Raw genomic sequence first — 25,175 nt, 5'->3', positions numbered from 1 at the left:
GAACGAGTAGAGAAGGTGCTTTCTTGTTTAATAACTTTAAATTGCAACTTGCAAATGCCATTTTAAAAACATGAATGTAACATTTAATTCAGACAACTATTAATTCCAATGTTTGTTTTTCGTATTAACAGCACATTATAGAAACAGACCAAAAAACTAAAATAACGTATGTCGAAGCCTTACAATGCTCCCCCTCAGGCCCCTATTAGAGCTGAAATACCGAGTTACGGGAGACAAAGCAACAACAATAGCGAGGATGACAAAAAAAAATATATATATCACAAATGAGCCTCATGAGCGCTGCTTTAGACACAGACATGACAGTTACTACTCACATTAGTAAATTAAGCAGAAGTACTAAATGCACTGGAAATCTGCTTTGGGAGGATTGACAATTTAGATCAATGAACTTGCTTTGTTCGTGGGATAGCATGTACACCCGGTTTGTGCCATCGCATTCCTCTTCTTAATTCATCAGTTGAGAAGTTAAAAATGAAAATATCCCCTCTCCCTAACAGGAAAAGAAATAGGTCGTAGAAATAAAATAAAGGTTTACACAAATAGGTTATCCAAATGCGACTGACAAGCTGGTTTCCACAACATGATCAAGCCGAATACAAAAGTGTGACTGTGTGCATCAATATCAAGTGGACGAAACAAAATAGCTGACGTTTAAAAAAATCCCATAAAAAAAGCATCCGACTTTACCGGGTTTGAGCCCTTCCACTTCCTGCAGTTTGCCCACAGAGAGATGGGGATGAGGGTTAGTATGCAAGTGGTAAATGCTCCTCTACCACTGCCCTTTTACCTGCCTGACCGTGGACTACCACTGCATGATGCGTTGAGGGATTCGTTGTTCCACATCACAAACCTCTTTGCACGAAATATAAAGTGAAGGCTACTGGCTCTCAATGCCTTACAAACTAGGGGGCAGGCTCACCCCGGACTCAAGCGACATGCATGTCACTATTAAACCTCATTTTAAAACCCTTGTGAGATGGGAAAAACTATCGAGGTCACCAAGCGAGTACTGCACCATGAAAAGAAAAACTCGGTTTCGAGCTACAGAAGGTATCCAATTATTCACGGTAAAGCGATATGGAATTCTGTTTCATATATCGTGTGTGCTTTGACAATGTGTGACAATGTGTGCCATTTGTTCAAAGAGCTGCTACCAGTGAGGGCGTTTTTCGCATATAGATGCACAAGTATCATTATTCATTGACGCCAGTGTGATGGTAAATAACTCGTAAACCACTACTTTCCAAAGTGATTGTTAAATATGTGTTTTGAGTGGCAGCAATCAAACGTTGCAGCATACGTATATTAATTGCAACTATTGAAGTCCGACTAAAAATAACATTGATAAGTTAATCTTCATAGATACACATTGGTTGACTACACTGACCTTGTGCAAAGTGTATTAAAAACTAAACGGTAGCAAGCATACCATCATTCTAGCATAGGTGCTTAGAAGTGCGGAAAGTTAATCAAGTTTACCTGCGTTGGACCTTCATAAATATACAGTGGAATCTCATACCTTTTAAAGCAGTAATTTCCATCACTATTCTTTGGCCCCCATAGATGCATGAATTAACACCAAACTCCTCTAACTGATCCCCAGAAGAAAACGTCGTATTGCCTCTTTCCTGCAGACAGTATTTACCATTGAGTGAGGAGTAGGAAACTGGCTAGAGAAATTAGACTATTTTCTGTACGTGTCTGCCAGGCTGTGCTCACATACAGTGTTCCGACGTTGAGGTTCCAAGCTTACCTGCTGTGCTACGGGAGACCAAACTCCTAAGAAAAAAGAGATTCATTTTGCTTTGGTCAGGAGGCAGAGGATGGCACCTATACTGCTTCTTCCTGGGATTGGGCAAGGACAGTAGGCACAAAGTGGCCGGGGGCCGAAGGGGGTGACGCAGCGGTTGAGCTTGGGCACGGCGGGTCCTTACAGCTATTGAAGGGGTAGGGTTGAATAGTGAGAAGCAGCTTGGGTCCTCCAAGGCCGTACTAACTAAACCCCCGTACCACTGGACTTGGGCAACAGGGGCAAACCAAGTGGTGGAGAGGTTGGGGGGTGCAGACGGACCACTAATAGTTAACACACCAAATCCAGCTCCAGATGAAACTATCAAAAGGTTGCCAGAGAACGCATGAGCAGTTCACCAATTTGTATGTAGTTCGAGAAAGGCATGCAATACCACACCACCCACGCCTCCCACACAACCATAGAAGGAAAGGCCTCCCAAGTTAACAAGGTTATGGCCATTCTCCTTGAGGGCTGGAACTACTAGGTTGTTTTTTGGTGACAACCGTAGGGAGAGGCTGCACTCGTTACTTTCACAGACTGTTAACACACACAGATTCTCTGGTGAGTTAATGAGCAACCAAGAAGATGTGGTTTATTTACATAAATTCACACAGCCACAGCAGATGCATGCAGGGCTGGCATGAAGGCAATTACCAAACTATGTTATTTGCATGAAAGGAGCAGAAAGTACAAACATAGGGCTAATCATGCATTAAGGAAGTGGGCAGGGTCTCTGTTATTTTCAGCAATTGCAGCCTAATTCTCTGAGACGAAAGATTATTTATAATTAGTTCTCATAAGTAACGCAAGGGGAAAAGATGATACGAGATGATACGTCACTGATGACTTCACCTCCACACAGGATCATCATCCTGCACAGAAAAAAAGGAAAAGTTTGAAGTTCAGAATTCTCCATTCTGTTCATCTTCCTCATCCTCGTAATCAGATACACATCCCTACCGCAGAGTTTAAGTGGAGGCCGTGCCCAAGAGGGAACACCTGGGGAGACACGAAGCTCTGATGAGGGTCTTTTTACCCAAATAGCAGACAAGATGCTGTTTGACCATTCTAAAGAAGCTGATGCAGATGGAGAATGTCTAATACTGTTCAAGATTCCCTCCCCCTCCCACCCTTTAGGGATTCCAAATCATTTCGCAGGCAGAGGAATAATCAGTGTAGTATGGATTTCCCATGCACCAGCATACTAAACCGAGGTGCCAGATGCTGCTCGCTTGAGCAACCAGAGCCTTCCAAGTGCGTACGAGGGAAGGTTGCGAGAGGATAAGTGACCGCACAAGACATCTGCGCACCAATATATAAATGAAAAAGGGGCATGCACTGAGAGACTGCACCCAGTCCGCCACACCTTGAATACCAGTGGGTCATTTGATAGTACACAGAGCAGCTGTTGGGCGTGTGGAGATTTGGTGAACTGAGGATGGGGGTGGGAGGGGATAGCCTGTGCGACTAACAAATACTTACTACAGTAGCAGCCATTGCACACCCACAGTACTGCACGTGAGATAGGGTCCATAGTGTTGTCACAAAGGACCTTAGGCACTTGTCAAGTGTCTAATGGAGGAATTTGAGAAGCCAGTGCCTTGAGGCATAAGCTGTCCTTCCAACCTCAGCTTCAGAGAAGTCGCTTGTATGACACATGTTACTTACATTTTTTCAGGAGCTTATGTACGTTTAGAATCCCTTGTTCTACGTATATGGCTATCTGGTGGTTGGTCCGGAGCATCACAAGGTGTTTAATCCTATGTCCTGTCCCCTTTCCTCCATAATTTTAGGACATTCCATCCATCGGGATGGGACCGGAGCACTTTGGAAGCATCAAAAATAATTTTGTCCTTTTATTTTTACGCAGGCCCACCACACGTGACCATAGTCCCGCCTTCCTAAGCTCCGCCCCACGCATCACCCTTCAGTCCTTTTCTCTGTGCGTTCGGGGTCGGACGCACTTGCATCTTAATCTTTTCTTTTTGTTCCCTTGTCCATCTTCCTGCTCCAGTTCCATGGTCTCCTTTCCTCAGTCTATGGCGGAGCGTTTGGGATTTGTGTCCTGTTCTTCGTGCAAACGTTGTTTCGCGTGGGCGGATCCCCATTCTCTCTGGCTGGAGTGCTTTGGCTCGGAACATCGGTGTGACTCATACTTCTACTACGACTCCCTCTCCGTCCAGGAACTCGAGCATCAGCTCAGCACAATGTCTGGCTACAGGCCGTGCACATTCTGGGTCATATCAATGTTGCGGCAGACTCCCTGAACAGCCAATCTGTGGCAAATTATGGTTGGGAGATGTACAGCGATGTTCTTACCAATATTTTCCAGCCTGTACCGCTTTGCAACAGCAACAAACAGGAAACTGCCTCTTAATGCTTCCAGGGACGGTCTCAGAGCATCTTCCCTAGGGGATGCCCTCGAGATTCCTTTGGACACATGAAGGCTTACGCCATCACCGCCTTGCCGTTGATTCATCAGTCGCTCTGGAAACTATGGAGCGCTTTCAACTCCATTCTCCTCTTCAGAGCTCCTTGGTGGCCAGCCAGGTTCTGGTTTTCGGAGCTGCAGCACCTATCAATATGCAACCCGATCAGGTTGCCGCAGAATCCAGACCTCTTCCACCAGAGCAATCACCAGGTGTGGCTCCCCTCCCCACAATCCTTGATTTTGGCAGCCTGCTACCCGAGTTCAGGACGTTAGCGCAGTTTGCCCTTTCAGAGGATAATATGCACATAATTAAGGCAGCACGTAAGTCTTCTACGAGAGCTTAGTACACAAGCAAATGGCTTTGTTTTTGTCATTGGTGTCTAGCTAAACAGCTTGATCCTCGACAGGCTTCTGTTGACTGTCTTTGTTTTTTTATATCAGACATTGTGGCCTCTGGCATCCACGTCTTACAGACAGTTACTCTTTTTCACTGGCAAACCCAGTAATCAAGAGGCATTTCGCGGGTCTGCATCTCTTTCCTCCGGTCAGGCCTCCTCACCCGAAATGGGATTTGAACGTGGTCCTCACTGCTTTGTGTCAGACTCCCTTTTTTCCTGCACTTACCAGACACACTTGTCTGTTGCCTTAAACCCAGCACTTGCCACTTGCTGGCTGCACTACCACTGTTTGTTGCTTTTTATTATTTATCTGTTTTCCTTTGCTCAGCACACTCCACTCCCACCCCCCCCCCGCTTCCATGCACTTTTCCCCTTTGCCTCTCCCATGCACTTGCGTGTTCTCAATGTCACTGGGCTTAGTACGATCATTGTTTTGTTCACCCTTGTACCCCTCCCTTGCCGCGCTCTGAAACCCTTGTGTACGAGCGTGATACAATTAAAATATCAATTCAATTCAAAGCCATTTGGACCTATGGCCACTACTGAGCTGAAGTACCTTTCTTGGAAGGTGGCCTTCTTGATTGCCGTTACATCTGCGAGAAGAATAAGTGAGCTTCAAGCTCTCTCCGTCAAACATCCATTCCTAATTTTCCACAAGGATAAGGTTGTGCTTCGCACTTACCCTTTCCTTCCAAAAATTGGCTCGGAGTTCCACATAAATCAATCAATATCCTTACCGGTTTTCTTTACGAATCCGGTCTCTTATGCAGAGAGGGTTCTACATAACCTAGACGTCAGGGTTCTACATAACCTAGACGTCAAGCTGTGAAGATTTACCCCGACAGAAAAAGCAAACTTAGAAGTTCTTCACAACTCTTTTGTTACTTTAAGGTGACCAAAAAGGGACACCATCTTCGAAAGCGTCCATCTCACGCTGGATAGCTTCATGCATCTCAGAGGCTTACACAATTCAAGGCTTTCAGTCCCCAAAGGGCATTCATGCACATTTGGTCCGTGGCAAAGCGGCCACTGTTGCCTTCCAGAAATATGACCCTTTGGAGTCCATTGCCAGGGCTTCTACGTCGGATTCCCCTTCGGTTTTTCGCAAGACACTATTGTCTTGACCTGACCTGATCCAGGGCTGATGCAGAGTTTGGCCACGCAATTTTTAGGAACCTGTTCCAGTAAGGGAACTTTCCATCCTCCCATTTCTTTGGTCAGTGCTTGGGAATGTCCCAAAAGGATGGACTAGGAGTAAGGTGGTCACTACAGTGAGTAACTTTGTCAGTGTCAACATGAGCCCTCCTGTACTACAGGTGCAGACACCGATAATGCTTCTTGAGTTTTGACCTGAGATTGTTTTCCGTGATGTGTAACCCCCTGCGTGGCAGGGTGTAATCTCGATTTAGTAGGTTTATAGTTCATAAGGTTGTGAAGGTATAGATTTCCATTTTGTTTACTGCTCACTGGTTACTAACTTTAAAATAATGTTTTCCATGCCTTGTAGCAGGGAGTGTAGGAGGGCAAATGTGATTTTAAAAAGACACCAATTAATAGTCTTTCTGGAGCTTTCGAATCTGTTTAAATCCACATGCTATGCGTCAATTAATATTAGTGAGCAGTGTGTTACTGCGTGTGCATGTGTTAGTGTGTGCAGATGTTCGCGCAGTTGGTACGGTTGAATACAAAAGGTCATTGTATTGCCTCCACTACTTGTGAATCTGCTCCAGTTCGTGTGTCTAAGAAGCAGTGTTGAATGCACATGTATATTGTTCTCCATTTGGCGGTCCTGTATATTCCATCTATAAAAATATTCGTCAAAAATTAGAGTTGCTCCTTTCCCTCTGTGGAATGCCCTCTTGATGTAGATGGCAATATCTTTTGAACAAGGTTTTTGCATTCCAGAAAGCAGAGGAAAATCCCACTGCTAAGGCTCGATAGGTGTATGAAACTCCCCTCTCGTCCGATTTCAAAAGATACAAACAACTGAATGGTTTTGCCAAATTTCTTTTTCCTATCCACGTAAAACTCGACTACACTTGAACATGAGCAGGAAGAAGCTTGTGATCACTTTTGATGTGCATAATCTGCTAGAGTTATGGTGGTAAGAGGGAGCAGAAAACAAGAATTACAAACATAAATATGAACATTGAGGCCTATATTATATATCACATGAGAGGAAGAAAAGATTGGCTTTTGAACTGAATATTTTTTGTTGGCATATAGATAGCACGTTTTAAGAAGGTGCTGCCAAAGTATGCAGGCGGAGTTTCAAATGCCCCATTAATACCCGGCATTGCTAGCTAATGCATCATGTATTCACCAACTGTCATGTGATGCTTGATATCTCGCTGCTGCCACCGTATGTCATGTACAACCTCAAATCCCACAGTGATACCAGTAAAGTGTTTTAAGGATGGCAGTGTCATCAAAAGTAAAGTGCAGCCCTCCTGTTCATTTTCTGCAATCATATGGCAAGTGCAGCCTCAAATTGCCTCATTAATATAGTCCAATTCCAGTTAATGCCTCATATGCATGGTACAATTTGTGTTCTTGTACAGCGCTTCATGCCAGATTCCTCCCACTTCTAAGCGCTGTAAAAACAGGTATACCAATTTATGGTGCTCAATTGATCAACCTTGAAGGATGAAATGCCAAGTCGGCTCCTCTAAGATTCCAATTTGCAAAGGGCAGACAGACCCCATGTGAGAGGTGAGCACTTTACTTCAGAGGTATCCACCATGCCAGCTCACATCGTTACCCTGGGTAAGGTACTGTACAGCCTTGCACATCTATGTGTTACTATCACATGGCAAGAGTCTCAAAAGTGACAGAAATGCCACCAGATGGCTGTTAATACATCAGATATTTGGCATAGATGCAGGTGGCCTTAAAACCAAGGTATTACAATTTTCTAAACATTTCTTCAAGTTGTCCAACCCGGTATGTTTAAGAAAATAAATTTTAAAAAAAGTTTTTTATTGATAACCAACAGCAAACAAAGACAGGTTCAACTATGTCATTACCGTCATGAAGGCATACATCAATTCAAGACTTTTCTTGGTCTTGTTGTTCTTAACCCCTGTTCCCTCTTCCCGCCAAGCTCGACTTCTCCCTTTTAACTTCCCAGCTCTCTCATTTTGCTTGCGTGTGTTCTGTGCTCAGCTTCCAGGGGTCTACCCCATTAACCCCGACGCCCTCCTACTATGCTCCGTCAACTAGACTCGTCAAACTCGGTATGTTTCGTTTTAAAATCCCCATCACGTTTTTGCAGTGTTACTGGCTGAAAATGCTAAATACTTTGGTACTTTTTTTCTCACAATTAGTTCTTGTGGGAGGACTCGCAAACCTACCTACAAATTGAAATTTGCATCCTTTCATGTATTACTTATTTTACCCTCCAATGTCACACCATTCAGCTTATATTTTGCAACATAAAAGTGCAACATTTTTCAGCCCGCCAGGAGACTAACGCTCTCAAAAGAGAACTGATCTTATCCAAGGAAAGAACAGATGACCTAGCCAAAAGGTTATTACAGGCCCAGGCAGGGCACACTCCTTTACCTAATTCCGAAGACATTTCCACATCAATGGGTTTGAGTAACCCGGTACAAATTAATCTACCTGGACACATGCCTTTGGCCCCGCCTGAACGTTTTGCGGGGGATCCCAAGAAATATGCCGTCTTTATGAACCAATGTCGTTTACACTTTCTATGCAGACCCGGAGCCTTCCCTAACGACCAGACCAACGTAGCCTTTATACTATCTTACCTCAGTGGCAGTGCTGCCGATTGGTCTATTCCATTGGTAAATCAGGATGATCCCATTCTCCAGAATTTTCAGGGCTTCCAGGCCAGCATGGAAAGATTGTTCGCTCGACACTCTCAAGGACAGGCCCTTGATAACGAACTGCTATCCTTACGACAAGGTAATCAGGATCTTCTGTCCTACATAGCCATCTTTAACAGACTGGTTGTGGAAACTGGATGGCCAGAAAGCAAAAGGATCACATTGTTTCATCGAGGCCTACGCGGAGAGCTTAAGGATGTTCTAGCTCAGATAGTAAACCCACCCCAGGTCTGCGCAGACTACATTGACTTGATCGGTTCAAGTATGAAAACCGAGCACCGATCAAAACCCACGCTAACTCCAAGAGTACCGACGTATCTGAACCTATGCAAATTGGTGGTGTTAAAGGACCTTTAACGCAGAAAGAACGAGAGAGAAGGCGGCAAATGCAACTTTGTCGGTATTGCGGGACTTCCGGTCACTTTCTTCTTAATTGTCCAGTTAAACCACTTAAGAAGGTGGTTGGAGCTACTGATAACGAATTAATGACACCTGATTCGGGAAACGACCTAGCCCGGCAAGCGTACGGGTCCGCTTGCCAAGCTTGAAAACTAACTCTTTGACCTCGCATTTTGTCATGCCAATGGTGCTCGTGGACCCAAAACAGCCTCAGCAGTTGCATGCTATAAAAGCATACATCGACAGTGGAGCTATTGGAAATTACATAGACCGTGAATTGGCTTCCAGGATTAAGCTTCCTCTCCGCCCGAAAGTAACCCAAGATGTCATTACTACAGTAGATGGAACCGAAATAGCCTCAGGGCCTGTAACGCATTCCACTGTTGAAGTGACACTGGTGGGTCAGGATGGACATTGGGAAGCAATCGTGTTTGATGTGATCAAGGCCCCACAATTTCAAGTAATTCTTGGAATTCCTTGATTAGAAACACATAATCCCAGAATTGACTGGCGAGCAAAGAAGATAAGTTTTCCTGATTGTGAACCAACTTGTTATCCAAGAAATCCAGCTATGGGTCTAGCCTCAGCAACTTCCACCCCTGTACAGCTACCGTCAGAATACCAAGAATTCCAAGACGTTTTTCAGAAAGAACAGGCTAACACGTTACCTCCCCATCGGTCTTATGATTGCCAAATCGATCTGGTACCCAATGCTCAACTACCTTGTAGTAGGATTTATGCTCTTACGGAACCTGAGAACCTGCATTTGCGTCAGTATTTAGATCAGTACCTAGCCAATGGTTTTATTCGCCCATCCAAGTCTTCTGTCTCTTCAGCTCTGTTCTTCGTGCCAAAAAAGAAGGCGACCTTAGAACATGTATAGACTATCGCACCCTAAATCAATTAACGATTAAGAATCGTTATCCTCTGCCCTTGATCCCTGAGCTTATCGACCAGGTGAAAGACGCTTGTGTGTACACCAAGTTAGATCTCCGAGGAGCTTATCACCTGGTGCGCATAAAAGAAGGCGACGAATGGAAGACTGCATTCCGCACCAAATTTGGGCTCTTCGAATATCAGGTGATGCCCTTCGGTTTGTGCAATGCACCTGCCGCCTTTCAGTACTTTATGAATGATGTTCTTCGGGAACTTATCGATGCCTGTGTCATTGTTTACATTGACGACATCCTGGTGTACTCTTCTTCAGAATCTGATCACAGAAAACATGTTAGGGCAATTCTTGAGAAACTGCGCCAGCACAGACTATTTGCAAAACTCGAAAAATGCGTTTTTCATACCACAGAAGTTGAGTTTCTCGGATTCATCCTGACACCTCAAGGTGTCCGAATGGACTCGCAAAAGGTGGACACCATCCTCAAATGGCCATCTCCAAGCTCGGTGAAGGGAGTTCAGAGCATGCTCGGCTTTGCCAATTTCTATCGAAGATTCATCCCGGAATTTTCCCGAACAGTCCAACCCATCACCGCTCTACTAAAGAAAAACAAACGCATCGAATGGACTCTTGAGGCCGAACAAGCCTTCCAGGACCTGAAAACCAAATTCACCTCTGCACCTGTTTTGAAGCACCCGCACCCAGATCTCCCGTACATAATGGAAACCAATGCATCCAGTTCGGCCATGGGAGCTGTCCTGTCGCAAAGAGACCCAAAAACTAACCAACTACACCCAGTGGCCTTTTGGTCCAGAAAATTTTCTCCTCCTGAAATCAACTACGCAATTACCGATAAAGAGTTACTGGCCATCAAATCTGCTTTCAAGGCTTGGCGTCACTACCTTCTCGGGGCAAGACACACCATCACCGTAATTACGGACCACAGAAACTTACAGTATTTAAAGACGGCCAAAGCTCAATCTTCACGACATCTCCGATGGGCTCTATTCTTTGCGGAATTTGATTTTGTAATTACCTATCGCCCTGGCTGCAAGAATGGAAAAGCAGACGCCTTATCCCGGATTGGCATGGAAGAACCTAATTCGAGCTTAGAACCTGTGCTCATCATACCTGAGCAAAGAATCTTAGGCTTAACTTCATTGCAAACTATTGAGGATATCCAAACGCAAGTAAAACAACTTCTAGACTCTTCAACCTTACTGGAATGGAGTCAAAAGGGTCCTCATTACACCGTTAAGGATGACTTACCCTACTTCCAGGAGCGGTTGTTTCTGCCAAGTAAAGAATTGCAAGAACTTGTTATTGCCCATCATCATGAATCTTTAATGGAAGGACACCCTGGTATCGCTAAAACGGAGGAAAAAATCAAACGCCACTTCTGGTGGCCTTCTTGGAGAAAAGACAAAGTCTTTTGTACTGTCTTGTGGAATTTGCGCCCAAAACAAGGCTCAAAAGAAAAGGACAGGCGGCCTACTTCAACCCTTGGATATTCCACCGGCACCATGGCACACCCTGTCAATGGACTTTATAACAGATCTGCCTCCTTGTGCTGGTTACAACACAATCCTTGTAATTGTGGACCTATTCTCCAAAATGGCCCACTTTATCTCTTTAAAGGGTTTGCCTTCAGCTTCCACCTTGGCCAAGGAATTCCTGGAGAATATAGTTTGCATACATGGTTTCCCTTCCATATTAGTCTCGGATCGTGGAAGTCAATTTATCTCACATTTTTGGAAGAAGTGTTGCCAACTAGCACAAATAGATGTGCGGTTATCCACCAGCCACCACCCCCAAACCGACGGACAAACCGAGAGAACCAATCAGACTCTCGAGCAATATCTTCGGTGCATGTTACACCAATCCGAGTTAAATTGGAAAGACATCCTTTGGATCGCAGAATATGCATACAACAATTCAGTGCATTCTGGAACCGGACAAACCCCCTTTTATACTTTGTATGGTCACCATCCTCGGACCTCTGACCTAGATCCACCTCTGACCCTGGAAATGCCCGCAGTAAATCATCTGCATTCCACAATAACCCGAGCCTTCAAAGAAGCTGCAACTCATTTACAGCAAGCCAAGAAAAAGTATAAAGAAAACGCTGATTTGCACCGAAGTAAAACTCCTCCTTACCAAGTAGGAGACCAGGTATGGCTAGCAACTAAACATTTACCCCTCAAGGGCCCGCGAACCTTCAATCCCAGATTCATAGGACCTTATCCCATCAAAGCTATAATCAACCCAGTGGCCTTTAAACTGGATCTACCGTCCAACGTGCATATTCATCCAGTTTTTCATGCATCACTTTTGAAGCCAGTACAACCAGGAACCCTATTGTCCAAGCCTCCAGATCCAGTTCAAATTGAAGGGGAATTAGAATTCGAAGTTAGACATTTTAGACTCCAAGGTGGTAAAGTCGAAACTCTTCTATCTTGTTGACTGGAAGGGATATGGACCTCAGGAGAGATCGTGGAAGCCTAGTAACCATGTCCACGCACCTCGATTAGTACAAAGGTTTCACCAGAGATTTCCGAACAAGCCCAAACCCCCGGAGGGAAGAACCTTGGGAGGGGCCTTGAGGGGGGGTACGGTCATGATTCCTACCTCCAAGGAGCCAGGTCCGACCCAGCAACCCCAGAGGCGGGCATCATTTCCCCCAGGGGAGTGCCAGCGGGCCCAAGCTGGGGCCCTTTGGACGCAGTCCTGGTGCCTTAGGCGCCAGGCTCATGTTGGACCTCTGTCCTGGCGCCTTAGGCGCCAGGCTCATAAAGCTAGACATGTGTTCAAGTGTTTTAATGTGCACTTACCTGATGCAGACCATGCTGCCACATCCAGGCCCTCTTGAGGCCTGAATGGAACTACTTTACCTGTGGGACTACTTTCCACCCGGGTGTGGTCGGGGAAGGATACATACCTGATCGGAGGAAGGATACACACTTGGAACTTCTTCCAAAGCTATTTAAACCACACCCAATCAGCAACTCACGCTTCGCGTTGTTCTGCTCCTCGCAGCTGCACGCTCACCGTGTCAGCTCCTGCATCTGGACTTCAGCCACGCCTGTCAGCATCCTGGGTCACCTGCAAAGGGAGACAAGAGACCTACCAGCTAAATCTGCACCACGGAGACATCACCGACGATCCTGAAAGGGAAGACATTATTTTTAAAAGCATTTCGTTACAATCGCTGCAGCGCTGCATTTCACTCACCTTTCCTGGGTTCCTCCATCTTCAGCAGCGATCATCCGGATACACAGCCACTTCCCAGAGCCTAGAGAAAAAGACAAGAATAAGAGGTGAGAGAAGGAAGGGAATAAGACTTACCTGTTGGGTCATTCCCATTTCATTTCGAGTCTTGCCGCTTCCAGGCATTTTCCGGACCCCGGCACCTATGGGGAAAAAAGACAAAGACATTGAATGAGCGTATGCAAAGACAGTTCCCGAGCGCTCATCCAGAACTAACCTGCCATTTACTGGAACTGGAACTGCACGTTTCACTTCGGGTCGGCGCCATATCTCCGGCATTTCGAACCCCGGCCCCTAAGGGGAAAAAAGACATAAGCATTAGCACTTGCTGCAAAAAGACAATGAACATTATTATTAAGCTTGGACTTTTGAACTTGCAACAGAACTTTTACAGAGCCTTACCTGAATAGTCAAGCTTACCTGAACTCCCAACAATCCTCAATCCAGTGAAGTAACTGGGTTTCAACGCGCCCCTGCATCAGAAGCACCTTAGGGTCATCCTTCCTGACCCTAAGGTGAGACTTCACAGGGAATCGTGGAAGGGTATTCGTGGAGGGTTGGAAGAGAGTGGGAGGCTTGAGCATAACTCAGTCAGTAGTTAATACTCCCTTTTCACGCACAGGGGAATATTCCTGCAAGCCGGAGAAGCCAGAGTAGAGGGCCCTTCCTGTCCATCTTCAGAGTCCTGCGCTTCATCATTGAAAAAGCATCAGCACTCGAAGCCAGACCTGCGCCTCCGTGGGAATCAGGTGAGCGTTACAAACATAGGCAGCTATGGATCACTGACAGGGAAATGGATAGGAAGAAAGCTGATGAATGTAAAATATACAGCACCAATACCACAGCCGGTGACAATGCGTGCCTCAACCTGGTACACAAATCTCCGAAATAGCTTGGATGGAAACTTGCCATCCGATCACACCTAACAACTAGACGGACAAACTAAAATGACCAACGCCATAGGACATTCAGAGACGTGGACCAAGAAATGCAAAGACTAAGACAAAAAAAAAACACTAACCGAAAAGCTCATCTTTCTGCATACATCTCTCACACAAAAAAACCCACACAACCACAGCAAACCGCACGTACTTCACCTCAACAAACACAACAGCAAATGAGGAGCCACATCGATCCGATAATCACACCCAAGCTCAGCACACAGTGAAAATCGAACTGTAGATGCCAACAGGATAGCACTTTTGTCACTTTTCTACTCCCACTTCTCCCTACTAACCCCCCCACCCCTCCTTTTTTGTTTGCAGATCCGCCAGAGCACCTGGGGACCAATTCTGTTGGTGACGGTACACGCTATAAATACCGTTAACATGAACATTTCCTTCTATACACTCTGACTTTATTCAGCCCGCTGCAGAGGCCCCTCTGTTCTGTCACTAATCATCTTGCATCTTAACAGGACTCTAATATTTACGCTCATATCATTTGATGCATCAGCTGCTATCGACATAGTGGGTTTCCCTACATTTGATTCTTGCTTTGCCGGTTTCTGGATTCTGATATTTTTCTAGTTGCGTTTTTCCCAGTATTTTCGGTTATTCACTGCTCCACAGTCTTTCCCCTCCAGCACAACATCCATCACACGCTAGCTTCCCTGTGCCCTGCATTACTCTCAACTTACTCATCCTCACTATTCACAAATCATTTTTCTTTGCTCCATCACATATAAAAGATTCTGAAATAATGTTGTACTACTTCTCTCTCGCTCATTATATATGCTCTATAATACTAGATGACATCTGACTCTAGACACATCAATCCCACAAAAAAAACAGAAAAAAACAAACAAAAGAAACCCAGGATCTTTCATGTCCCTCAATCCTATACTGATCATACACCAGCTCTATTTTCACACATACTCATCCTCTCACCACCTCTAAAGGCACTGTCAGAATATATTTCCATTTTGCTTCAATTAGAATATTTTAGCAGTCTCACAAGTGCAGATTCAGGCTACAGAAGTCATAAGACCCCCATCCTGTATCGCTTATTCTTCCAGTGGTATGTCATGGCCTTCACTTTTTTTTTTTTGCTTCTCAGTCTCGCGCCTCAATCTACCCTCAATTTTAAAATCTGTTCTTTTCAGACTCTGGCCCCTTCTCTCATATCTTTCTGGACTTAATGATGTCACTTCTGTGGCTACATTTACAATCAGCCTTCAATTCTGGTTTCTTTATGTAGTTCACATATCTATCCATGATTCACATTTCTGATCTTACTAACCCCTTTGCTGCATGCATCTTTTGCGCAGCACTAAGAGCAACAAGCAGTGGATTAATTCACAATGTGTAGGTCAGAATTTTATCAGGGACGATAGTGCGAAGAACTTTACATACAGGCTCTCAGTACATGGGTTAAGCATTCCCGGCTGCTCGATCAGTCCTTTCTTATCAAACCTTCGTGGTTTAGCCAGCCACCCCTACTACTGCACCGTTCTTTGCACATTTCTCTATGCCTACATTCTGGAACCCTTAATTAGACATCCTTTTGTACAGAGCTTAGCTGCAACCTTCAATCTTTTGGCTTTCTCAGAAACAGTTCCCACAGAATGTGACCATCTTATGTTGCAATGTTCTTTTGCTTTAAAGAGCACTTTAGCAAAAGAGCCTAGTAAAATGAACTAAATTAAACCTGCACAGACAATATTGAAAGTTTACATAAAAATGTGCCATGTTTGCAAGGATAACCTGCAGCCCAATCGTCAAGCAATACAAAGCTGTGGGCAACTGCACAGCACAACTTACATCACAGTCTGTAACCTCAGCTAAAAATACATTCAACAGCTGTAATGTGCGCACTGCCAATTCATGTTTTTCTAATACGCTAATGACTCACACAGGAATTCAAACAAACCATTTACTTATCCAATCATCTAGCAACCACTGCATGGATGAGGTTATCAAAAACACAAAGGAACCGACCATTCAATAGGGATCCTAGTCTATCCTTACTCCACTTTTTTTTTAAAGGACACACATCTAAATACCAAAACCTGCCTGCAGAGACGGGACTAGAGACCAGCCCCTCTAGGATAGGTCAAGCATGCCTCGTCAAAAAAAAAAAAAAAAACGCACACACACACACATTTAGAATAAACAATGTCTATAACAGTAGGGCACGCATACATACCACTTATGTGCATCCTGAATCTCATTAAGACAGGATGTCCAATAATTCCATCTAACCCCTGCATGAATTCTTCGTTCAGGTTTACAAATGTCAAACTCCAACAGAGTTATTGATTTCCAAAGGCATCCCTTGTACCTATATCATGGTATGTCCTGAAATTCACGAGGATTCAGAGGAGAAGGGAGGTGGTGATGTAGAATTGGGAAGGAATCCTCGCTTCACAGAATGAAAGGGGGCTCACTGACAGCCTGGACACCGTAACAGCTATAAAGATGCACACCAAACAAAGTATTCTATTGTCGCCAAAGAACCTCCTAACCCAATTGCAACATTACTTTATTTCTGATCATTTCAAACTCAACAATCGGGACAAGAGCTGCACCAGCAATTGCTTTGAACAATGACATCTGCAAAACACTGGGGCGCACAAAGTTTTTCAAAATGCAGGCACAGTAAGCAAACATGAGAAGAGAAGGACTCTGCAAGTATGGAAGCTTGGTGGTATGCATGAGCTCACTACATGGTCATGCCAGTCAAAGGCAGAAACGCTTCCAGGAAGGTAGATGCAATATTGCCCTGTAAACCGATGTTATTACCCAATTCATTTGTACTACTTTTATCAACTTTGGAAGGATTAAAGGTTGGGATGACACACTGGCCATCAAACTGATCAGTTACAGTTTAATGCAGCAGCAGTTATGCTGGCCCCAGATCTGTATGTGCGTTTGAAAGTTGAGGTTTCTGTACCAGAGTTTTGTTAAATTAGGGAGACTGTTTAGTTTCTAAATCAGACAATACAAGACTGGGTAATTAATAATGTGGTGCATGCAATTCGTTTTACTAGCTTGTGCTTTATTTTAATCGAATTGATCATGCAAGCGCCAGCTTTTGCAAAATAAGCCCAAAAACGCAAGTGTCATTGTAGAATTTAACGGAATAGGTATGGCAAACCTGCTGTACATTCACTCCACACCACAGCCATTTATTGCAATAATTTTTTCTAAAGAGCATCACTTTTTCATGCCCTGGACCCACTGGGAGCCAGCTTTGGTTGGCACGGCCAGATTGTCTCAACAGACAGTCACACCTGGTAGAATTAACATAGAATGCTCCGCAGCAGAGATGGCTCACTCCCGGCTGTTGACGCATGTGGCCCCTGGTAAAAAACACTTAACATCTTCACACATCACATCACCCTAATAAGGCGGAAGACCATCTCGATGCCAACGGATATCGATAGTGTGTTCCTCCATTTTCACTTTCTCATCTTTGTTTGCATCTGGTGGCTTGCTCCCACTGAATGAAACTGTCTGCATCGTTATGAAAGCAACAAATGTAAGCATCTTCGATATTAGCCACACAGTATTTTCAATAAAAAATTATATATTTCGCTGATGCATGGTGGAAGTATTGTGGGATACAAAAGGATCGGCAAGTGGCATGCCTGCATTTCACCAAGTATTCTCAGGCAATCTGATTTTTTAAATAATGTATTTTCTTTTTCATTTTATTGCTCCTTGCTCAGCGCTTTACAACGAGAAGGTGCTAGCTTTGGGCTTGGATTTGATTCAGTAGTTCAGTACTGTTGTAGGGGGAACGGCAGGATTTTAATTCATCTAGCAGATATTGTTAAAGACAATGGTTTTTAGTGTTTTGCCGAACTGGAGGATAGTAGGGGCATTTTGGGCTTCTGCCCGGAATAAGTTCCAGATGATCACGAAGTGGCAGGAGAAGGACTCCTTGCGAGTCTTCTCTTTACAGCCTGGCTTAGACTTCAACCTTGGGATAGGTTTGCTACGTGAGGTGCGAGAGCCCCTAGAAGAGCAGAGGTTAGCCACCAAATACGCTGCTGTTCAGTTCGAGATGTCTAGCCATACGGTAGAGGAAGTTCTGTCTCTCCAAGTAGTTGTGGCAATTGGTTCTAAATGATTTAATGCGTTTATTCCATTGAACTACAACGACCATTTCCCAGCAGGAAATGTCCTTACTGCTTCCTGAAAGTAATCACAAGACAACTGTATGCCTTTCGCCATCATCTACTATTGCAGGCGGTGTGCTTTTTCCCCGCTGTTTCATGTGCCTTGGATTTGAAAATAAGACTAGGCCAGCATGTCACACCAGGGCTTGTTCCACTCTCAAGAAAGCACAACACGCTCATAGCAGTATCTTACTCTGATCTTGCAATGTAACTGCATGCAATTTAGCACTATCCACATTCGCAGACAGCTATACAATTCGTGTCTAGCAGGGCAATTGCAGGAAAAGAATCCACATAAAGCTACAAACTGCCCATCAAGGTTCCCACTCCATGCTGTACAACCAAATCAAAACCCCAGTTTATAAAATTGCAGTTGCATCCAAAGTGCATTCATGTGGTTAGGCGTTTTTCTTCTGCACCACGCATGAAACATAAGCAACTTTAAATAATATTTCGCATTATCCTTGCTTTCATTTCTTACTAACACAATTCTACCTGGGGCCTGACTGGGATACTATGGGTACCTTGTGCAATTGTTCAAACAGACCAATACGCTTTTTCAAATGTTACAAGTTACAAATCTGTGCACCGTGGATGAGGGAGGGGAAAGCGGACTCCAGGCTGCTAGTATCCAGCAGACTGCAGTCGCTGGGAACAGCATCCAGTGATGTCATCAAGGTCGGCGAACCAGTCCCACGGCTGCTCGTGGGAGCTGGGGAAATCAACTTAATGCAGAGGTCACTCGCATGGCACCAAGGCGGTTTCATATCACCCCTTGGCCAGCCGCTATGGGAACAGGGTATGTGAAATAAAAAGGGGCGCTCCAAGAAGAACTAATCAGACAGTATGTTTTGCCGTCCCTGGAAAGTAACAAGCCCTCAGTGTGCACAACAGTGTTTGCGAAGTTACTACCTAGTAGGTGACGTGTGAAAGTCTCCCTTCCCACTAGTTCAGGGTGTCTCGTGTTCCTTCCGTTCTGGTGCTGACCAATGGCAGTTTAATAATGAACCGCAGGTCAGCACGATTATGTTATTACTAATTGCAAACTGTTTGCCAGATGGAGCAGGAATCAACTTGGTGCCACAAGGGTAGGAGATTGACCAAAAGGGGGAAGGACTGTTTGCTCCAATCACGTCTGACTAATGTATGCCTAGCTATGAGGTTATGACTTAGTCCAACCAGTTAGCTTCTTTGGAACTGTGAAGATGCGAAGCTTGAAGTGCAACAGTTTCTAACTGAGCAAACATTGTATTAACACTATAAAACTACTGTTCGTTGTGAACCAGTTTGTCAGCTCTTTCAACCAGTTCTGTTCCACTGTGCTGTTTAATTTGTGCTCACCCAGCTGTAATAAACAGCATTATTTCTTGACCGGTGTGCGCTCCTTTTTGGATTACTACTGGTGACTCCCACCCCCCGATACAATTTTGAAGACCCCAGCAAGATCCTCAGTTCTCTCAGTCATTTTATGGTGTTTATGATGCATCCTCAAGGTGGGAGGACAATCGTAGAAGTGAACATGTGAGTGGGGGCACAACTGCATTAGAGCAGGAGGTGTGCGTAGTGAGGGCGGACCACGGTAGTTGGGAGTTGGACGTAATACCAGCGATTGTATAGTTGCGTTATTTAGGGGCGTCAGGTGTTTTTGTATAGTATAATTGTTGGACTTGCATTTTGAAGGAGTAGAGAGGGACGTGCGCATGATAGTAAGTGTTGTTTGTCTTATCTTTGCGGCGTTGGCCAAGGTGGAAGGGTCAGCACTGAAGGGTACATTGTGTATAATAGTGCATTTGGTATTGTAGCGGTAGGTGTAAGCAAAAGGAGGAAGTGACACAGCACCTGCCTTTACGAACACAGGGGAGGTGAGCCTGTGGAGAGGGCCGTTGCCTACTAACACGGAGTCAGTGGTCGGGCCTAAGGAGAAGGCCAGTGTGTTGGGTGGCATTGTGTGGGTGGGGCTGTGGAGAAGGCCAGAGCAAAAGGGGGGAATATGGGAGAGACAAGTGACTAAGGGTAAGTGTGGGTCTTACAGGAAGAAGGGTATACTAAGAGAGTGGGTGGCGGTGTCTGGGGAAAAATTAGGACACACAGGAAGGGCAACTAAAAGACATGAAATAAAGGCTGACCTAGATAGCCCCCCTGACCACGTGTAAAAAATGGCCCCATGTTGCGATAAAGTATCATTTTCAGTGGGTCCAGGAGACTGCATGCCAATGCTTCCATATAAGTGGCCCGCAGAAGGGACGTTCGATAGTAAAATAATAGAAAACATGTTCTCATACTTGTTAACAAAATACAAAGGCTCTGGGAGCTGTAAGAGGAAAAAAGAGGAACATATGAAGGAGGGAGAGGAGAAACATGAGGGGGGGGGGGGAAGAGGACCAAGCTCTCCACCCCCACCCTGTGATGTTTATCCAACACTACAGCTGTCGGTGGGGTATACAAACCCGCAGCGGGAGCGAAAAGAGGTAATAGAGAAAAAGAAGGATAGGGACACGACGGAACGAAGCACACAAAAGGGGGAAGAAGAAATACGTTGTGGACCCGACAACAGGTGTGTGTGCGTGCGTGTGTGACATTACTCACTGTAATCGTATTTCTGATGCTTGTATCTGCTTAGATTCAGATGCTGTGCATAGGCCAACATCTAGTGGAAGCTGCAGAGTATTAGTTTGTTTTTTTTTCGAAACTTGAAAAGGGGTGTCGAACAAGGGCGTGCCAGTAATACTATCCCTAGTGTGATGTCCCCTGTACCCATGATCCCTCATGCGTGTAGGACCCGCAGATTGCATTTTTTTCTGACATGAGGTAGCATGCAGAGTAGCGTGAGTACAGAGTATCCAAGCAGATAAGATAGGTAAGACTACAAGCATCCATGCGCCTTCTCTCAGAGGGGAGGAAAGGCGGGCGCATGTAAATCTAAGCAGAGACAAGCATCATAAATACGATTACGTTGAGTAATGTATCCCTTCTGAGGCTTGTGGAATCTGCTTAAATCACATGCTGTGCATAGATTAGCGAGCAGTGTTAGAAGAAGGAGGAGGTGGGATGTGAGAAGGTTCATGAGCGAACAGATGTCTTAGAACCGCTTGTCCCACTTGAGTATCTGTCTTGGAATGAGCGTCAATGCAGTAGTGCTGAGTAAAGGTGTGAATAGAGCTCCATGTAGCTGCTTTGCAAATGCTGTCAAGGGGTACATTTGCAATGAAAGCCAGAGTGGCTCCAGTACCTCTTGTAGAGTGGGCCCTTGGCGTAAAAGGCAGTGTTTTATGTGAAAGGGAATAGCACATTTGGATATATCTGGCTATCCACCTAGAGATGGCATGCTTAGAGACGCGATCTCCTTCTCTGCCTGTAGCTATGGAGACGAACAGCTGGTCTGTCTTTCTTAGTGGTCTGGTCTTGTCTACGTAGTACAGGACCGCCCTCCTTACATCTAGTGTGTGGAGTTTCACCTCAGAAGAGCTCTTGGGTTCTTGGAAGAAGGACGGTAGCTCAATAGACTGGTTAACATGGAATTTGGAAATTAACTTCGGTGAGAACCTAGGGTGAGTGCTTAAAACCAGTTTATCCTTATGAATAGTAAAGAAAGGATCCTGCACTGACAGAGCTTGAATTTGACTGACCCTTCTTATGGAGGTGATGGCTACTAAGAAGGCAGTTTTATAAGTCAGGTGTTTGAGACTAGATTTGTGCATGGGCTCAAAGGGAGGTCCCATAAGCTTAGCAAGTACCACATTAAGATCCCAACCTGGTGGTGAGTTAGAAATTGGAGGGTGGAGTATTTTTACCCCTTCCATAAATGCATTGACGACTGGCACTTCCCACCATGACACCTTGCTATGGGAAGTGGTGTAGGCTGATAAAGCTGCCAGGTGCACTTTTAGTGAGTTAAACACTAACCATGCATCCAGTAGGTGGAGCATATAGGTGACAACATTAGAAGGAGTACAATCAACTGGGTTAATTTGTTTATTCTGGCACCAAATTACGAATCATTTCCATTTGTCATGGTAACAGTGCCTCGTGTTAGGTTTTCTTGACTCTTTCAAAATATCCATAAATCTCTGGGGTAAATTGAGATGTCCGAACTCTAGGACTTCAGGAGCCATGCTGCCAAGTTCATCGATTTGGGCTGAGGATGCACGGTTAACCCCTCGCGCTGAGAGAGTAAGTTGTACGGGCACGGGAGTTTGATGGGGTCACACCGCCAGTTTGCGTAGGTGTGGATACCATGGTTGTCTCGCCCACATAGGAGCAACCAGGATGAGCGTCATCGATTCCCTGTGGATCTTGTTCACCACCTTCCTCAACAGAGGGGTTGGTGGAAAAGTGTAGGCAAACATCCCTGACCAACTCTTTCATAGGGCGTTCCCCTTGGATCCTGGGTGGGGGGAACCTGGATGCGAAGTTTGGTCATTGCCTGTTTTCGCTTGTGGCGAATAGGTCTTTAGTGGGGAAACCCCACTGAGAGTAGAGGTCTCCTACGACTTCCACTTGTGTTCTTCTGGGAGGAGATCCCTGCTCAGAGCATCTGCTAGTGAGTTGAGATCCCCTGGAACATGTTCGGATGCTAGGTAAATCCTCTGAGTGCCCATTTCCACATTTTCTGAGCAAGCTTGGACAGATTTTGCGAACGAGTGCCCCCTTGTTTGTTTAGGTAAAGCATTGCAGTCGTGCTGTTTGTTAGGATCTGTACTGACTGGTTGGATAGGAGGGGTTTGAATGCCCGAAGCGCTCTGAAGACTGCCAGAAGTTCTAGCAGATTGATGTGGTTCTGAGCCACTGTGTGAGACCAGAGACCCTGAGCTGTTTGGTGAAGATACTGGGCTCCCCACCCTGTTAGGGAGGCTCTGTTGTGACAACGGCCTCTATCTGTGGATCGTAGAAGGGTTTCCCCTTCAAAAGATTCTCTCTTGTCCACCAGCGAAGACTCTGTACTAGTGTTGGCAAAACGACCACTAGATCGTCCCACTGACCACTTGCTTGAGACCACTGTTTCGCCAACCATTCCTGCAGGGTCGCATGCGCAGGCGCACGTGGGGAACCAGGTAAATGCAAGATGCCATCATGCCTAGCAAACGCATCGCTTTGCGCACCCTTATTTGGCGACCAGCCTGATATTGAGGAATTTGCAACAACAGATTTCGAATTATTTCCTCTGATGGGAAGGTCAACCCCTCTTGGGTGTTTAGGACAGCTCCTAGGAACTGTTTTGGAGGTGGTTGGCACTAGGCTTGATTTTCTCTCATTGATCGAGAAGCCCAATTGGAAGAGGAGGTTGATTGTTCTTTGGATGATTAGCCTGCAAATCAAGGGGGATTCCCCTGTAATGAGCCATTCGTCCAGCTAAGGGTACACTGGGATTGCCTCCCTGCGTAGGTGCGCCGCCGCCACCACCACCACCACCACCGTGAATACCGGTAGTGCTGGCTGTCTATTTTGAAACGCAAGAATCTTCTGTGCGCTGGGAACATTGGAATGTGAAAATAAGCATCTTTCATATCCAATGTTGCCATGTAATCCTCCTTTTTTAGAAGGGGGATTACCTCTTGTAATGTAATCATGCAGAATTGTTGTGGCTTGACATACTTGTTTGCAGGGTGCAAATCTAATACTGGTCGCATTCTTAAATCTTTTTTTGGCCCAAGGAAGTAGGTTGAAGAAATACCCCCGTTTACCTGGTTACACAGGACGAGTTCTATGACGTCCATTGCAAGCAGAATGGCTTCGAGGAAGATTTTCTGGTGTTCCAACAAGTGTACCTTCTGTCTCGGAGGATGGTCGTGGGGGCACCCTAGTAGCTCTATACAGTATCCCGCGGACACCCTGGACATCACCCATCTGTCTAAAGTGATTCCCCTCCCATGCGTGGGTGAAGGTGGAAAAGCGCCCCCCTACTGGGAATGCATGGGAGGAGACCTGAAGCGGAACGTCACCGTTTACTGGGTGGCGTACCACCTCTGGCGTTGGTTCCTCTACCCCCTATGCGGCCTCTGAGCTTCCCTCTGGGGAAGCCTTGTGATGACAGATTGTTGCCCCATGAGGTTCCTTGATTTTGATAGTAGTTTGAACCCCTCTGAGAGCTTTGGCCCCGAATGCGACAAAAATTAGTGTTTCCCCTCTGTCTGGAGGGTTTGTTCGTGAGTTGTCAGAGATTTTAGGGTCTCATACTCGTCCTTAGCTGTTTTTAGGGCTTCCTCCTCTGCCTTGCCGAACAGTACGTTCGGTTCTACCGGCATGTCCATAAGGGTGGCTTGGGTCTCGGGTTTGAACTCTGACTGTCTTAACCATGCGTGACGCTTTATTACAGTGCGTTCTGCGATTAATCTTCCAGCATTATCTGCTGCATCAAAGTTTGTTTTCAGTATGCATCCTGATACTGATCTTCCATCTGCTGCCAGCTGAGCCAACTGGCTCTTCAGTGGTTCAGGTGCAGATGATAAAAGAGCAGCTACTTCTTCCCACGGATGGCAATTGTAGCTTGCCAAAAGAGTGGCACTGTTAGCAATTCGTGCCCGATAGGCGGAAGTGGAGGCAACTTTCCTGCCCAGAGCATATAGTCTTTTGCTCTCTTTATTGGGAGGTGCTTCAGATGAAGCAAGTGCTGTGCCTGCTCTCTTTCTGGTGGTTGTTACTACCAGGGAGTCGGGTTTTAACTGACCCCTAATGTACAGGGGATCGGAGGGTGTGGCACGGAATAGTTATTCAACGCGTGGATTAACCGCACAAGTAAGATTAAGCGGGTTACTCACCGTAGTGACCACCTTACTCCTAGTCCATAGTCCCCTTTCCTCCATACTTATGGGACATTTCTCCGTGCTGTGGGACAGGACCGGAGCAGTTTGTAAAAGCATCAAATTTTGTAAAAATGTTAGTCCTTCCTCTCTTTTACACGGGGTACTGCACACGGCAGTAACTCCGCCCATCTTAGCTCCGCCCCGCGCATCGCCCATCAATCCTTTTCTATTGCCAGGTCAGAGACCTTTAAGCAATATT

General features: G+C 45.4%; 1 protein-coding gene across 10 annotated transcripts in view; it reads right to left on the bottom strand.

The window, feature by feature from the left end:
• Positions 1–25,175, bottom strand: part of CASK (calcium/calmodulin dependent serine protein kinase) — a 2,777,982-nt gene that overhangs the window by 2,591,138 nt on the left and 161,669 nt on the right. The window lies entirely within an intron of this gene.

The sequence above is a fragment of the Ambystoma mexicanum genome, chromosome 7p (genome assembly GCF_040938575.1).
Source record: "Ambystoma mexicanum isolate Mex_15411 chromosome 7p, UKY_AmexF1_1, whole genome shotgun sequence".
NCBI lineage: Eukaryota > Metazoa > Chordata > Amphibia > Caudata > Ambystomatidae > Ambystoma > Ambystoma mexicanum.
The sequence above is the reverse complement of the archived record's forward strand: the minus strand, read 5'-3'. Positions and strand labels throughout refer to the sequence as shown.